This window comes from Siphateles boraxobius, unplaced genomic scaffold, assembly GCF_051911475.1.
Source record: "Siphateles boraxobius isolate OS27281-9 unplaced genomic scaffold, OSU_SipBor_1 1, whole genome shotgun sequence".
Classification (NCBI taxonomy): domain Eukaryota; kingdom Metazoa; phylum Chordata; class Actinopteri; order Cypriniformes; family Leuciscidae; genus Siphateles; species Siphateles boraxobius.
The window spans coordinates 27102136-27121275 of record NW_027508699.1 but is presented as its reverse complement, the minus strand read 5'-3'; the positions used below and the strand labels follow the sequence as shown (position 1 = coordinate 27121275).

General features: G+C 35.8%; 1 protein-coding gene across 1 annotated transcript in view; it reads right to left on the bottom strand.

Moving 5' to 3' along the window:
• Nucleotides 1–19140, bottom strand: part of tnr (tenascin R (restrictin, janusin)) — a 254509-nt gene that overhangs the window by 72866 nt on the left and 162503 nt on the right. Inside the window, exon 4 of the mRNA XM_077231834.1 lies at nucleotides 7305–7351. The gene's annotated coding sequence lies outside the window, so the exon portion shown is untranslated. The remainder of the gene's footprint in view (nucleotides 1–7304; nucleotides 7352–19140) is intronic.

Here is a 19140-nt window from a genome sequence, read left to right as displayed (position 1 = left end):
GATTCAATTCACAAACAACCAGAGTCCCGCCTGTGAACACGCGAAATCTCACAAAATATCTTGCATCAAACATGACTTTAAAGTAAACAAAAATGGCGGACAACTGGCAAGAAGATATGGCACTATAGCTTATGAACTGCTTTTTGAAGAAAATTTGCGGGAGGAAAAAAGAAAAATGTTTAGATGAAGTCGTAGAGACTTTATATGTTACAGTGCAAGCTGGAGGTGGGTCTTCTGTCAGATCGCTTTCTGATTGGGTATTGTTTCGTTTCATGTGATAATCTCCAGCGCGTGCGGGTGTTTGTCCTCGGGGTTGACCTCCCTGCCCTAAACCTACCCATTTGAGTTAAATGTACAAAATTCAACCTCAGAAAATACAGCAGCATTTGTAAAGCTAGCTTTTTAAAAATGACTTTGTAGAAAGCAATAGGCCTACCAATGAAAGATCTCTTTGGTTCGCCCACAAAGACTTAGCTTACAGACTCTTCCTATACAACGTCTATAAATAGGAAACATTGACTGTATATGTCCAAATCATTTACGTTTTACATTATAAAATTTCAAGAAAACAACTTAAGTTCTGCCCAATGGAAGAACCACCCATCAAGCACCGTAGTGAATGAAGAATAAACCGCGCAAACTTCATTGGCTCTGAATGCACGTAAAAAAAAAAAAAAAAAGTTCACAAACTTCATTGGTTGTGCGCGTAAAAGTCAAGGGCAGCAGATTTGAATGTCTACTACTGTATACATTAGTAGGCTAGGCTTCTGTGAACTTCAACAGCAACGGTAGTCCTGACACACACAGTGCAGCTAGGCAAGCTCAAATCCAATACAAAGCTGCTCAGATCAGTATTCGTTTACAGTGAGAGTGTCAAAGGAGAACAGAAATCAGGAAATTATTACCTGACTTCCAATAGAAGAGAAATAATATCACAAAGCTTTCTTAGACACAATTAAGGTCGGGTGTGGAGTGTGGTCAGTTATTAAAATGTGTTTTCAGAATATGCTCTCATTTTCTTTCTTAAACTACAGTTTTGCTACCAAAATCATAATACTAATTCTTTAAGTCAATACTTTCTAAATTGACTTTCTAAAGTGGATATTCCATATCAGATGCATGCAGAAGTAGATTTTTGCATATAAAGAGCACACCAATTGAAAACATGAACTCGTGCAATAAATACGCAGTGCCGGAATATCGGGTTGGTTGTACATACAGTATGGACGCACTGGTATAGATCCTATTAACAAATTGAGTATTTGGCTTTCAGAGAAGCACATTTGGGATATACATATACTTCTAAAAATCCAATGGCTCAGTGATGGTCCAAAGATTCAAACACCTTTAGTTTTCAGCACTCCCAAACAAATTTAAGTGTTTGATCTTACTATATAAACACTCTTTGTATGTGTAGCTGTGGATGTGTAAGCTGCCAGAAGAGATAAGAGTGTAGATAGAACATGGAAGTAAAGGAAAAAACACAGGACCGTCCCGGATGCTGACAGATATCGAAAGGCTGATGGATTAGAAGGTAAAATCAGACATGCATTTTGGATTATGTGACTCCCACACATTCATTATTGAGTAGCTTGGGCTCCGATTGATCAAGGATCTTTCACTGCTGTCTTTCTCAGGTCGCTAGATTTCGATCCTTCCCTGAACTCGAAACACACCTGTCTGAATAACATTACAAAGCTCTTGAGCCTTCGCTGTCAGTTCTCTCTTTCTCAGGCATCAATATGAAAACTGATTGATTATATCATGTTTGTATAATCCATGAGAAGAAAATAATAAATCTCCCACAGGACCTGATTAATTACATACATGTGAAGTTAGGATGCATTAAAAATGCCTTATCCCACATGACACACTCGCATTTAGGGGAATTCAGCTCCCTTGTCTTTTATGTGAGCCTCTCAAAAGTCTGACTGAAAAAAAACAAAACAAAAAAAATCTGCTGTAATCTCTCATCATTGTTGCAAAAAACAAAAACAAAAAAAAACGTTATTTCACTCTGAATCCACTCAGAAAGACAGTTGCTAAATTCAGAACATTATTTTATTGCATTCCTTAAGGTTTACTTTTAATGTTAATAAAAATATATGAAGTAATAAAAAGTGTATATGCGGGAAAAAATATTATTCAGCCCCTTTCTTTAATGATCAGTTTTTAGGTGGAAGCTCATTTAAGGCTTGTCCGTAAAAGGCCATTGTTATAATTGGCTAATGTCATTGCAAAAGAAAAAGGGACTTTGATATTAACAACCCCTCGCTATTGCACGTGACATGAGTAAATAATTTGAAAACATTATCAATATAAAATCATCTTTTACAGACAAAACATTATTTAATAGTTGGTAAGAATTTCATCTAAAGTGACATAGTTACACGTTACGACATGTACTTACTAATACCAGTAAATTATGCATAATTCCAAATTCACGAGAACGAGATGAGTACAAATATTTTACAGAAATCCACAGTGACAAAATTAATGATTGGAAAAATAGTCTGCAGGTGCATTTTGAAATGTTTTAACTAGGGATGCATGATATTTATCGGACAGATAAATTATTGAAAGATATGGGTGAAAATGACGTCTTTTTTTTGCTCCGATAAATAAATTAAATCCGATAAAGTACGCTTGCTGGTGGTAAATCAATCCATCAGTCTGATTTATCCGAGATTCATTCGCTTTCCGAGTGCAAGTGACTGCAGCTTTAAAACTGTGTCGCGGCTCGCGCCCATCACGTCATCATCTGTGAACATGTTTAGCAAGAATTCTAAGAGGTGGAAAAAAGGCGTCAAGTTTTAACACAAAAATTTTAAATCTCACTTGAAAGGTCGTCATCGTGGCGAAGCTGTATTAAAAGAATATGAAGCAGCCGCGACAGCAGCTACTAGTGCTAAGCCTAACACACACGGAGCGTCAATGTCCCCAATTCAGCAGACATTTGAAAATTGTAAAACGTTTTCCAGAGACAGCGAAAAGGCTAAAACGATAAACGGCAAAGTAATGGAATTTATAGACCTTGATGACCAACCTTTTTCTGTGGTAGAGAATCTGGGTTTTTGACAGAGACAGCTACTTTGGATGAGGGTAAGATGTTGAGTAGTGCAAATTGGAAATCATTTAAAGTTTATTATTATTATTTATTATAATTAAATTATTATTATTTATATTATGTTAAACTCTATGATGTCAGAGAAATATCAACTATGCCCTATGCACTTTTGAGGATGCACTATTTTTGTTGAGGATGCACTTTTGTTTTTCATTTTATTTCGAGGTTGACAAATGTCAGTGCATTTTATTTAAGATGTATTTGAAAAACATGTGACTTAAAGTCTATATACCTTCCTCATCCTTATGCACTAAAGGTTGAATAGATGCATTTCTTTGTAATGCATGAAATACTTGAATATAAATTAGTTGTTAATGAGTTGTTAGCCTAAGTTAGGGATGGGCGATACCACTTATTTTGTTTTTGATAGGATACCGATACTTTCAAGGCCAGTATCGTCGATACCGATAGCAATACAATTCCTCTAAGCTGAACTTTTAAATTTGAAAATTTCTTAAATTATTGAATTACTAAGATTAAAATGGGTAATGATACCCCACTAAACATTATATTTGAAAGGCATTTTAACATTCAATATGCCTTAATTGGAATTTATTAGATTGTATTTTTATTTACACATGGTTAAAATGTTTACTTGTAGTGGTAACCATGGAAATCTACAAAATAGTATAGGCCTATTTGAACTATGGTCACTGTAATGTTCATATTCATAAGGGACTGCCAGTGACAGGCTGATGCACCAATAAAATGTAACCTTTTTATTCTGACAGTGTATGATTTATATTAAAATTAGTTACAGAATAGAACATCAGTATGAACTTTTAAAATTCAATTTAAAACAATTTAATTGCACAAATTTGCACAATGCAAAATTTGTTTATTATGAAATAGTTCAAACATATATTTTTCTGTCTTCTGTTAAGCATTGTTTGAATCACTGATCTATGATGACAATATATAGATTAGTGGTTTGAATGCATTGTTGGCAGTGTGTGAACGCTCTCTATGATTGATTGGTTCTGACTTGCAGCATTTGCATGTTCAATTTAGATAAGCAGGGAAGTGGTTCTACTACACAATTATTCACTAACATAGATTATTCATCCAATTCAATGCATATTGTATGCATTAGATTTCTTGTCAAATAAAAAAAATCACAGGTAAAAAAAAAAAACTGTAGTATCGATATTTTTATTTGAGTATCAATATTTTCGATTCTCGATGTCAGTATCGATACGCCCATCACTAGCCTAAGTGCAGAGATTAGAGATTAGGGAACGAGATCTCGTCACACCTCCAGTAGTTAATTAATATTACTCAATACTTATCTGAGCAAGTACGATGTAACTTAAATTAATACTTACTAAATTGTATACTTATGGTTTACGTACAGTTGACTTCTTCGTCTGTCAACAGTTTCTTTTCTCCATTACATTGTGCCGAGTTTTCAAAACAATTTGCAGTCAAATGCTCTGAAAAAACATATAATCCTTGGATGCGGTCTTCATTAAAAATAATAAACCATCCACTTTTTCCTTATGTGGGTGTCCTTCTGAAATCTGTACAGAGATGCAAACGAGCAGGACTTGTCAAAGCAAATGTTCTTTGACTTCAGTTTGTCCAGTTGTCAGCAGACTTAAGCTCATGGAGTATATCAGAAATTGAATAGGTATCTGAATACTGTATGTATCCAGTCTGTGTCCAAAGGAAAGAAAACTAGGCCAGTTTATCTTCCCATCCAATCACAGTTGAAAGCCGTGGAGCTTGCTTTTCACTCACTATCCAACTCAGCTACTAAATTTTAAAATTGCCATTTTATATATATATATTATATCTGATTCTGAATCATTAGGTATATTCAAAACACACTAATGTATTCAATCCAATATCAGATTCAGAAAGTTCTGTTTATATGATCCGTTCTTTTTTAATCTGATTGACAAGCTAGTCAGAAATAAATGTTTACATGCTTAAAGTTTTAATATTAATCAGATCATTTCAGGTCTACACCACCCCTTCCAATCTGAATGAAGGCTTTCATTCAGATTGTGAGCGTTTCATTTGCGAGTGTTAATTTCAAACCCTGTTTTTAGGGGTGTTTCCAGGTTTTTTGGGGTCGACTCTAAGTCCCATCATATGCTCAACTCCATTTACTTTATTTCAAAACAGGGTGTAATTGTAATTACACTAATTTTATGTATTTCCCCTGACGCAAAGCCTTAAATTCCCCTTATTAAAACAACACATTTTTATCTTCACTGTTCTTAGTCAAATTCACCAATGACATTACCTTGAAATGAGTAGTCTATCAACGTCATTACCTAGCTGTTGTAGAAATAATAGGCTTATACATAAAAAAATAAATAAATAAAAACATACCGTAATGTACACTTATTGATGTGTTTATTCTTGATGTGGATTTGAATTATATAGCTATGGTTGGTTTAATAAACATAAATGACCAAAAAACCCAACCTGCATTAATTTAACATCAATTACTAAAGTTATTATGACTGTTATTTATTAAATAAGCTAAATGTAGGGTAAAACCTATGTGAAAAAATTTGTTTCTGCAATAGCTCCAGCTCCCTGACACACGATGTAATACGTCAGTGTCCAAATACCTCGCTTCATTGTGTTCACTCCTTGCTAATAGGTCACACAACTGCTATGTTCTATATAGGGATTACAGAATCAGTGAACAAAGCCGCGTTTCCACCAAAATTCCCTTGAACAATTTCTCCAAAGGAACTTTTTTCCCAAGCACTTTGAAAAAGTACTACATCGCGAACAGGAACTTTCTGAGGGGGACATTTTTACCCGTAACTTCATTTAGACCCTGGTACCTGCGGTCAAAACACACCGAGTACCACCCCAAAGTCCCTAGTTCCTATGGAAAATTCCTGCAGTAGAAACGCGGTAGAAAAGTGAGCGACTTCGGACACAGCAACAGAGATAACGATGATTCCACTAGGGCTATAAAGCCTCTTGTTGACTCCCATTACTACCCGTTTGTAACTATATAATTCAAAGTTCTGCACTTTATGCCCACACTAGTGCTGATTGCACACATCATTCTACTACACAAAACCATGTGACAGTACATCACCGAAATGTTGACTTAGGGGGAGGTTCGTAAGGGCTGAGGGTATCATTTGAGAGGTGCGATAGGACTTGATCATATATCTTTGTATTGCGATCAGCGTAATTAAATAAACTTGCTCCTGACACCCTTCATTTCGGACTCCTTATAGATTAAAGACACTATTCTTAGATGACTTGGAGTGACTAACAGTTCTACAACTGCAGGCCACCGCAGGCAACCACGAGTTATCAGTGTCACCCTAAAGTGAACTCTTATCCACAGAGATCTGTGAACTGGTATCTCTCTTAATTCCAACCATGCTAATGGCTCATTAATATGAGAGTCATGGGGCTGTCAAAGACATTGCGCAGCACAGAGCTAAAGGACACTAATCCCCATTGATTAGAGTTCTCAGATCAAAGGCTCCCAGCGCTGTCACTTCACCTCTATTCTCCCCTACCCACTCGCGCCGCAATTAGGAGCCCTCTCAGCGTTTCATTAAGATGTTAAAAATACCAAGTCGCCTCCCCCTCAAGGGACCCAGTCACCGAGACACATACCGAAATCCTCATTTACTATTGTGAGAAACAAGTCGTGGCATCTCCCAGAACATTTCAATCATTTGGAAGCCTTACTCGTGTCTGCAACTCACAAAAGCAAATGCTGAGTCCTCAGTTGCCCTGGACTCTACTGCGCATACAATGGTTGATAATGAGCTCATGGTCCGCCAGGGATAAAAAAAATAAAAAAAGTACATTTAATTAGCAAAAAAGTTTTTCTTTTTTTAGCACATATACTCTAGTAAAAAAAAAAAAAAAAAAAAAAAATGCACTTACAACAAAATACAGGCATTAAGTAAGGATTGGAAATTCACAGGGCATACCTTGACATGTAAGTGAAACTCGTCAAAAAACGTTTTAAAAATATAACTTTGATACAGATAAGACAAGAGTGGAGGACATTATAGGAAATTGTATAAATTGGCATGTCAAAATACTCACAGACCATACCTTATTTTTAAATCAGTGCATATTATCGCATACGCACACACAACTATGTAGTATGTGTACTGAGAAATACAGCTGGAAGAGATATATTACAACTGATCTCACAAACTGAGTCTTATCTTACCTTAAGTGCTTCTGCTCTTGCTGTCTCACCAGAAGAATAACCCGTGCCTGGAAATAAGAGGAAGTGCATCCATGAGCCATATATATGCATATCCCTGAAACAATTACATACTATGGCAACGGTTTTTTTTGTTTAATTGGGTTCTGCAGACCCCCGAGAATTCATTTCAAATCTCAGAACCTCTGAACTGTGAACAAATAAAAAATAAATAATATATTATTTAAAAATATAAAAATAAATAATAATAATAATAACACATCCTCATGCCAGTACATGGCGGAAAGTGAAAGGGAGTCATTGAATCATACATTTAGATTTGTTCTAAAACACTGATTAATTCAGTTGTTTCAACACCGCAACTGAGGTGGGACAAGTCAATAATCATATCTGGCAAAATTGTCTAGCCTCAATATGAGAAATTCTTGATTTCCCAGATTTCCCAGAGCAGTTCACAATTAACAAAGCTTACTGGCGATTTAAAACATATCATCATCCAACATAATGGCAAATAGGCTTTCCAAATAATGTAAATTAAATTTACATAGTATATTACATAGTATTATCTCTCTCACACATTTCCCACATTGTCCTGCTGTCCATGCTGGACCAAACTTTTTCGTGAAATTTCACCATTTTAAATTGAGAATATCCTATCTTTTAAGATAAGCAATTCATGTCATTTATAATTATAAACATAGAAAGGGCAGTTTTCTACATGTTACCCATAATTATGTGAAATATTGAAAAAAAATATTATAATTATTATTATTATTTGCAGAGAGTTAAAATGCATTTTAACTTTACAATGAATTAAATAAAAATAAATGTAAAACATTATTTTTCTGTTGAAAAAAAAAAGATCCCTTAAATCTTGCTTATTATATTTTCCTTATATAGCGGAGTAAATCCACACAAAATCTACACGATGTGTACCCAAAATCAAAATGTGTCTAAAATGTACTCAAATTTTACTTGTTTATTGAACTGTTGTATACAAAGGCGCCAGTTTGATTTTGACTTTTGAGGGCATAAACGCATTTTTGGGATTTATAATAGATTTCAATTGCAATTTCATGTCATCTAAAGCCTTTATTTATAGATATCAGTAAGAACTCCCAACTCATAACATAATCCTCACTTCACTCATTATAAAACCAACAGCATTACAATTTAGCTTTCTGAGATAAAATATCTAGCAAGCGTTATTCAGGGATTGAAATTAAGGGTTTTAGCTTGACTACAAATCAGTTCTGTAATGTTATAAGTCAATGGTAAGTAATGATGACAAGGAGGCAGTTTAACAGAGACTTAACTTTATTATAGTACACATTTTTAGTACCAAGGCTTACATAATGTATGAAGAGCACTTATATGTTTAAACATTTACTTTATATTCTCTGTCAATGCATTAAATGCATACCCTTGAAAGAGCGCATGCAGTTTTCTAATGTATTTATTTATTTAGACTTCTCAGGTAATGTCAATGGTATGACGCATTTAAGATGCGGCCAAAATTACAACAACAGTGGTTGCATTTAAATATATTTTAAATGTTTGATAAAAATTATTGCCGGGGACAATTCAGTAGTCACTGGATATTGGTAGGGAGACGTCTCTAGTGTCACAATGTTTCATCATCGTTTGCCTTCGTCACTCATATGTTGTCACGGACACTAATTATGTTCAGCTCAACAATCACTATCATTATCACCTGTATATATGTTCAGTTCTGTGTCCGGTGTCGTCTATTGTGGAAGTGTTGTATGCTGCTCTGTTCCTGTTCAAATTACCTGTTAGATTTATTAAATATTACCTTATTTCATTCATCATCATCTTCATGTGTTTATTCAACCAGCCTTGTGACATCTAGCATACCTACTAAATTCTGGGCCTTTGGTTTTATAGGATAGCAGCCTTTTCACTGTTTGTATCAGAAGTTATTTTCTCATCAGTGTAGCAACAATCTTTGTATTTCTTCCTTAGGGAGAGATGTTGTTCACCAAAATAAAGCCAATTTATTTCTGCCTTTGCTTGTCAGCAGTAAGGTTGAACAAATGTGAAAGATTATAGTATTTAATTTTCTTTCTGACCGTAGCATGATGTCATTACAGGGATGGCTTTAGGGTAGACTGAGGCTTAACACTGTTCTGGAGAGATTTAAATTAAGTGCATACTTCCTATAAGACGAGACAATACACATATGGATAGTGATAGGAGCTTTCTGAATGAGTAAACCACAGAGCACATTTCCCCAAAGGACACATACCATGTCTGAATTGATTTGAATATTTAGTCCACAAAAGCAAACAATGTTCAGGATTTGTGTAATGTCAAAAAATGAAATAATGAAAAAATAATGCTGTTTCTTTCCCTCAGAGGTAGGTAAAACCACTGAGGCATTTCGGGAAGAGAAAGTAAGCAAACTTTTAGAATGTAAATAATTTCCCGGAGAGCAGAGGATGCAGGAAGTTGACCAAACAAAAATAGTGCTGTGTAGGCACAAAGAAATGGATCCACAAAATGAATACATATAGTATGCTCAAAACAAATATGCTCCATCCATTCAATGGTACGCCAAACAATCTATGCCAACCAACAATGTTCCGGCTCCAAAAGATGCCGGTCCTCAATTTCTTGCTCAACTTCAATCACTTCTTACCACCTGTGAAGTGCTTCAATCAACCATGTGGCCAGTTCGCTTAAGTAGCTTTTCAATTCTTTTTCTCTTGAAAAAGAAATTTTAGAAGAAAAAAAGAGAAACCAATAGAACTTTAGTTTCCATTTTTTGCCATCCACACTTTTCCTTCACTGTTTGAACAGGATAACCACTGTAAAGTTTCTCTAGTTTTCCCGTATGATTCATGGGCCTTACTGTATGCTTCAGCATAAATATGACAGAAGTCCTGTGCCTCACATCCAGTCCCTGTGCTGCAGTTACAGTCAGTGAGGCATCAGAGAGAGGGATCACCATGGCACAAGTTCTATGTAATTTGCTATCTTTTGGAGATCCCATTTCCGATGTGTTGATGCAGCAGATAGATTCCCATACCGTATCCATTTATCACCTGTCACTGGAAACTGTTGTCACTTTTTTTTTTTTTTTTTTTCTGCAGGGAAAAAAATCTGCTTTTTTTCTATGGAAGGGTTAGTCATAAACTCTGACAACATACAGTATGAAAGTACAAACAATATGAATACACTGTGTACATTTATGCATGTCAGAAAAAAAAAATTAAACATGTATATTTTCTGTTGTTTGCAACACAATGTGTGTTGGTTTGAGTTCAGATCATGCATAATGAGCACAGATAATTAGCCATTTTAAAAATATAACACACGTCCTGATAACTATTTGACATAAAATTAGTAATCCCACAAGTCATGTTAGAGCATTTGCATTTTTTTTTATTCTGCAGTATTGAAGTCATGTGGGAAGTTACAGGTAACCAGAAAATATGAGTATCAGAGTATCGGACAAATTGAACTTGGTTCATACAATTTAGAGATTTCAGTAAGTACTGTACATTTGTTAGGTTTACAGTCATTAATATCAAGTACTGACAACATATGTTGTTCATATTGCTCTAATTGTGTTTTCAGAAGTAAAAAAAAATATTCATACATGGAATGGTGATGTTCAATTAAATCGGATTAAGATTAATCACTTGTTTCGGAATTAAAGTGAAAATCGTGTTTAGCTCAATGTGTTGATGAAAAAATCTCAGCACCTCATCGCTCAATGATTTATGAATCCTTTTGGATTTAAATGTAAGTTTTTATAAGCAAAATTTTAGTAAAGTTTTGCCAGGGTTCTTTTCTATTTGTAAATTTGATATCATTTAATTGTGCCTTACTATGTTTGGAGAGCAAACACACTTTGATTGGTCAGTATGTCTAATGGTTAGAAATGATTAATGGAAGTGTCCTCTGTGGCTGCATATAGATGATTAAATAATAATGAAGTTATGAGAATGAAATTCAATGATCAGAGCAGAAAATTCAACAGGTCGAACAATGTCTTTTGTTGCATTCGAGTATCTGAATAATCTATCACCACGCCCTCCCATTTAGAAAGGCCTACTGCAAAAATGCCGGTATCAGCGTTTTGCCTGCAACCATGGCCACACCTCAGAGCTTTGATATAAAACCTGTCAAATTTTAATTAATAATAGTTTCATGGCTTGGGTTTTTATGATCGACACTTGTGATAATGAATTTCATTCACTAGTTACAGCCTGTGAATAAGGAATATGCTTCCTGTGGTGAATATTCATCTAACTCATTCTCTCAGTCATTCTTTAGTACAACACAGCAAATCAAGAGGATTTTCCTTTCTCATTAATGGTCAATTCCTTGAAAATGGTGTTGCATATTGAATGAGAAAGAATCGGCTTCTCCATATCCATGGCTACCTAACATTTCCACATGCCACCTAATCAAAATCCTGAATCACTGTTTATATTGAAAAACAAAACAAACACATGCACACACATGCATGTCTTTCAATTGGATGTCAAGACAAGATGTAAGTCAAGACAGTGATGTGATGTCTAAATGTGCCCATACTAAATGCACATTTGCAATGAAATTTTAGTTGCTATCTTTAGCCTGGAAAAAAAGGCAGACAAAGTTGAAAAGAGCTTTCATCCTAGGAAGCTGGACTACATTTTCCTTTTTTGCTAAGGCCTCAGGATCTTTCCTGAGTGCTTTTATCTTTAAAGTTTTTCTGAACTGAGGCCGAGTTGAAATAGCACCCTTTACTAGGTAAAGTGTCAGCCTTCACCTGGTGAAGCTATGACATCAAAGAAAGCCAAAATGATTTTTAAACTTAAAACCTGAAAAGTAGAAAGAAAAAAGTTTTGACCAGAATGCTCTCTGCATTCTGATGAGGGTGCACTATTCAGCGTAACACATAAGAACAGAGTAAGCGTCATTCGTACACAGGCTTATTCTGTTCTTCCATTGCATTCATTGGAGAAGCTTCAATCAAAAGAGTGTAAAAGGACCTGGGAGTAAAAATGCCCCCAACTAATGCGTGTCAACTCTGGAAATTGAGACTGCTTAGACATGTTGTATATCTGATCTATATGCAATTTTATTTTACTGTATGGCTTACCGTATGGAATACTTTATTCTGATTGATCAATCACGGTATTCTGTGATCAGCTTTCCTAATATTTGCTATCGTCCATTACGAAGCTGTATATCAGACTTCTCTTCCAGGTTAACTTGTATTACTTGTGTTATAGTAAGGACTAAATTTATACTAAGAAACTTGCACATCTTGTGTCTTAGTTATCAATTGTAGTGAGCATGACCTGCAATGTGCTTGTCTTGCTTCTAGGCTAAAACAAATCTATTTTTGTAGTGCAGAAGCAGGAGGCCAACTCGTAATCCAAGAAACAGGCAGGTACAGGTCGGTAACAAGCAACAATCACAGAGGAAAAAATACTCTGCGAATAACTCACGGACAGGTTTAGTCAACAGGACTGCACCAGTGTCAACTCAAGACTGGGCAAAGAACTCAAGACGACAGGGGTTTAAAATAGGCAGCTTAACAAGGTTCAGGTGAAACTAACAAATCAATAATGATGACATGTGACAGGCATAAAAACAAAAAAACACTGAGGACCTCACATGGCCGCAGCAGCAGAATTTACTTTAACTACTGAAATATTGATATTAATCAAAACAAGGCACTGTCACTCACACAGTACTTACATTCAAAGAAATGCGAGTTTGCTCAAAAAGATGATGCTTGATCTGAATATTTGACTAAGAGAATATGCAAGCAGATCAACTCAGAGTTAGTAAGATCACTACAGATCACTAAAAGCCAGACAAAAGTCAGGTCGGAAAGAGAAACCGTGAGAAAATCAAAACCTATAATCTTCAGTGAATCTCTATTGGGCTGTTATTGCATTTGGATGGTCTTTAGAGAGGTGAACTATAACTTCAGTTTTACAATGGGATTAAAAAGGACAGTTTTAACAGGATAATTTTTCTTTTGGCTGCTGTAATGGAAGACAGATTTATTTTATGCTGAAAAAGCGCTGGGAATCACGTGCATTTTTAAAGGTTCTTCTGGATATATTCTGCTCATTAATATAGACAGGCTGTTTTAGAAAAACCAAGCAACATTTGCTGTAAACATGGCCTGAGGAAATCATCGATGCACACAGATGCTATCAATGTGAGCAGCAGAGAGGAAAAGCAAGCACAATAATCTTGTTTTCCCTGTTCAGATAGTTGTATAAATTGCAAATTCTGCCCTGCCTCAGAACATTGGACACATGGCCTCAGGACTACCGGGCACTTTGGTGAATGCTAATTAAAAACTATGAAACAATCAATTGAACTGCTCTGTGCTGCTGTAAAGTGCATAGAGAAGCACTGAGATGCCATATTTGTACAGACACAGCAACCTGTTCTCTTCTGCCCTCTTCTCTTTCTCTTGCTCGCTTCTCCACCACCTTTCCTTTTTTTCTTTCTGCCTTTTACTGCTCTCTTTTCTGTCTTCAAGTCTTCCTCTTTTCAGTCTACCTCACCTTTGGTTTCTGGTTGTGCAAAGTGTTTTTTATAAAGTTGTGTGATGGAGCCTTTGGAAAGCAACTCCCCAGAGCTCTGTGGAGTCTGACTGCACGACAACAGGTTTTGGAGCTGGACCTTATAAGAGCCTGGAAAATGAGGTATAACAACCCAGTGTTCTTAGCTTGGACTGTGGAACAACAGGGGACTGCGGAACTGATTCCAGAACCTTACTTCAAAGAGCTCATACATGAGTGACCAACTTCTCTTCTAAGAGTAAGGACAAGCTCAATAGACACACAATGAACTCCCCCCCAGTGCTTGGAGTTACTAACCAAAGGTTGTGATGTCATAGCTTTATATTTTTCAGTACTGTGAAAGTAGATTTCAAAATAGTGCATTTTAGGTTTTTCTGGTAGTGCACTAAAGTATTCAAATGTACTTTTATTGCACATGCTGCTATACAGTCCAACAAGATCAAGGAATATCCTAACTTATCCTCCGATTGATTCAGTAAATCATTTGCCCCTAAATGTCTCTTTCTCCCAAAACTGTTGGAAACTCTGACTGAACTAATGAAATATTATTCTTATATTGTAACATTATTATCACAAGCTGTAATCATTGCCTAAAATTTTCATTGTGTTTGCTCCAACTAAATACATGGTGTTTACTAGCCAAATAACTTGTGTTATCTTATATTATCTTAGCTGTATATTACTGTCATATTTACTGACACACTCATCTCTGAAAGTAACAGAATACTTCCTGAGTGTAACATTGAAAAGTGCATTTTCTGTGCACTGAAACAATATGCATTGTGAAAAATACTATACAAATAAGCTTCAATTAATTTGAATTCTAGTGAATCAGTTCATTCTAAATGATTCCTCTTAAATGTAGCATTGGGTCTTCTGATTGCTTCAAACAAATCAGTTCCCTCCAAACGGTTCTTTCTGATTCCTTCTTGTGAATCAGTTCAAAAAGAACTGGTGAATTAGTTTGCCCTAATTGGTCCTTTTTTGTTTTTTTAGCTCACAGAACTTCACACTAAATTAACCTTCATGATTGAATGTTGAAATTATTTACAATATTTATTGTTTATGTATTTGTGATGGCTGTAGAATTTTCATGTCTTCTGAAATATGATAAAAATGGTGGCAAATGTGTGAATTCATGCTTTCTCAGTTTATGCAGTTGCACTAGTAGCTGTTTTTTGCCCACGAGAAACCTAATAAGAATTACATTTTCTGACAGCGCAGTCATCACACACACACACACACACACACACACACACACACACACACACACACACACACACACACACACACACACACACACACACACACACACACACACACACACAAATTTACTCAATGGGCTTGAAAAACTGTCACAACTGTCACAAGCTGTCCTCTGACTTAATACTTATACAAGGTTGTCTCCTTGGAGAAAGACAGAGCTATAGGCATGGCACAATTGATTTTTTACACAGAATAAAAGTCAAACCAAGACAAAATTCAACCCCCAAAATAACACTGGATCATGGTCATTTGTAGGGCACATCTTTCTGTTCTTCTTAAAGCGAGAGTACATTGACCATTGCCTATAACAAATACTCCATGCAAAACTGCATGTTGTATAAGATGATTAATAATGTCCTCCATTTGCTGTTGTCCTCTAAATTACAAATAAATTATAGATATTGCCATATGTGGGATGAACAAATATAGCTCAAGCAAGGCTGAGCCAATCACACCAATTACCATCTCATCCTAGATGAGAAAATCATCAAAAGGACATCCTGGTTTGAAATGTCCATCAAGGACCAGTGTAGTTCATGAAGCCAGTTCTCAATTTTTCACGTGACTTCAGTTGGTCAGCAGGGAGTTGGGCTGGTTTGACAGGCAGAGTCCCTGCTGGCCTCAGGACATTCACACTCTGGTCTGTGATGAGAGATCTATTGGCCCACTTTTGTGCTGCAAGTGGATCATAAGAGGTTGTTCATCAGGTGAACTGACTAGTTTAACTGGATAGAGACAAATCTCTTCCTACTCTCCACATGAACTGCCTCCCAGTGACAGTATATATTGTATTATAATTCTGAATATATATATATATATATATATATATATATATATATATATATATATATATATATATATATATATATATATATAACAGTTAGTTCCAATACTCGATTTTGACTGGCTATGCATTAGTGGAGTTTTTTTCTATAGTTACACCAGTAGGTGGTGACAAGTGACTGTCTTTATGGGTGAATTACTGAATCATTAATTCAATCCATTTGTTAAGACACATCAATTCATTTTAGAGTTTGAGTGAGTTTTAATCATTCATTCAATCGAATCGCTCAAACACATTGATTAATTCAGAAACAAAACAAGCAATTGTATTTATGAGAGCGTTTTGGAAACATTCATTAAATCGATTCTCTCAAACACATTAGGTGTGTTCGACCGATGACATGACATCAAAGTACAACCAGAGAACGATTCAAAAGCATACAGAGGCGTCTGCTCCGTAATCGCTCTCACAGTATTTTGATGTCATACACCAATCGGTCTGTCAGCGCCGCTTCAGGTCAAACACATCTTTTGATACATTCAAAAACGAAAGTGACTGTATTAATGGAGAATTTTTTAATAATTAGTTTAATTGATTCGCTCAAACACACTAGAGCTGTGTTCAAAATCATTCCCTCTACCCTCATTCAGTATTCCCTACATTACTCCTCTAATATAGTCCACTTGAAGGAGTGAATGAAAACGAGTGAGCGAACTCGGACACCAAGTGCACCGGAAGGGCTGCTGCTTTTGCATAGTTTGTGCTTGCTGTTAATAATCATCTGAAACTTATCAAAACTGGACGCTCCAGTAGTAATGAAAAGATTTTTCTCGAACTCTGTCATGGAAACTAACATGTATAAACATAATTAAACAATTTAATAATCAATTAAAAAGGAATTTATACCTTTATGCTATTTTGCTGTACCCACATTGGACCAGTGGTTTGGAAAATGGATGGAAGGATAATTCACCTGCGGCCAGCATTTTCTGGCGATAAACAGGAATTCATTCATTCACAGTGCCTTATGGGAGCGTACATCAGTTGTACACTCATTATTGCGGTCCATTATGGGATTGAATGAGTGCAATCAATAATGTCCATTATGGTTTCGGACACCACTACAAATGGCTGTTCCCTCAAATAATGCCCAATTTAAGGATAAAGGGGATGAGTTTGGACACAACCTAGGTGTGTTCGACTTAAAGTGGCACTACACACACCGATCAGTGTATGACATCAAAGTACCGTGAGAGCGATTAGAGACCAGACGGCTCCGTTTGCTATCGAATCTCTCTTGCGGTACTTTGATATCATACACAGATTGGTCTGTGCAGCGATGCTTTAAGTCAAACACACCTATTGTTTCATTCATAAAATTAACAAGCAAATGTATTTATGAGTGATTTTTAGAATCATTAACAATCATTAACGTTCAAAAACAGATTCGTTCTGTAAAAAAAATAAACACCTATAGCGTGTTGCTTGGCTTTGACTTTGTTTGCCTAATTTCCGTCGATGACATAACGGATACATGAAATATCAGGCATTTTGTATTTAAAATTTAAGTTACTTAATATTACCTTTCTATTTCTTGAATTGATGTATTTTGGTCTGAATTTACACTGCGTGTAATTACCGAATTTCATAGATTTTTTTGCAGCATATAATAGTTAGTGGTTATATTAGTGAGATATATTAAATTTGCTGTCTGTTCTCTGACTAGTTTAAAGCGGTTCTTTAACACCAAAAGGTTATCTTTACAACGAATTTAAGTTGGACGTCAACTTGCAACATAAATCAATGGCTTCTATAAAAAGAAATGTTGAGCGCCAAAACCACAGTTGATTGGATGCATTGCTTTTGATGTCAACAAGAAAAGATGGAATGAGTTTCCTTTTTAAAGTGGGTAAAAGCATTTATTAACAATTATGTCTTTGGTTGCACTTTATTATTGGCATTCAGTATAGTTATTTACTTGAGATTCGCATATCAGAACCGGCAAGCTCTTTTGTCTCAACCCACTAGCAAGAATATCAATCATCTTAGTGAGAGATAATTTTAACATCAGTCCCTAAACAGACCACGAGTCCAAAGATCTGATTATTTTTTTTTGTTTCCACCTACATTATCTTTTAGAAAGCATCAGGAAATGTGCAAGGTCACTTATATCTAAAAGCAGTAATTTCTTAGGGGCGTTTTTAATTGCCAGACCACCATCTGATATTGTAACACTGGAGAGTAGCTCAGTGAGATAACACTGTCTGTAGTCCTACAGGGCTGGTTTACATAAATATGCTCTCCTCTCCCATCAGCTCTTCATTAAAGACTGAATAATGTCAAACTGCTGATGAGACTTTATTTGCATCTCCACATTAATTCTAGTCAGCTCCTTTGTTCCAGCCAGAACAGGAGGGTGCAACAGCTTAGTAGCAGCAACAAAGGCAGACCCTAAAAAAAAAAACAAGACCCCTGCGTTTGTGTGTGCATTGCACACAGTGAACGCTGGTATCACGGGCTGCTACTTTGGTATATCATCCATCATGCTTGGTTTGGCATGAAAGTTTGAGGAGCACATTAATCTATTTTTAGAAATTTAAATGAGGAAGATACTTTGTCATGCCCAACTAAATCTGTGGGCACAGTTGATGTTTAAAGCAATGGATTACTCCAGCTGGAAGTCATTTGCAGCTAAGGTCAAAAGTAATCGAAAGTCATTTTTACTGGGGGCTTTTTTCCATGTGTGAAATACTGCATGCTCAACTCAGGATGAGGGTTGGCCACTCACCCAAATCCCCATGAAAAAACACCCACCAAACTCAGCAAACTATACGATGATCATGGTAATAAAGTATGCAAATAAAGATCTTCTAGCAACTGATCTTAAAAACATATTTCAAGAATATTATTACCTGCCATAAATAAACTCATAAAAAGGTTGAGATTTGCAGGAGTCTTTGAAATTATGAGAGAAAGCCTTAACAATGGTTGTCTGCTGTTATAATGTCATAAAAAATCCCATGTCACAGAAACACTTTTCATTATTCAGAATCTTTTTTATTAAACTGGGGAGCCTGGCAGAAAAGTCAAACTTTTCCTCCTAGTTTCCCCTGCAGTGATTTTCGATTATTTCACGACGACATTTTGAGTTTGTCCTGTTCCTTTTCTGCAGGTCTGTTGTTGAAACGTAATGGTGACCATTTTAGCACAATGTCTGTGT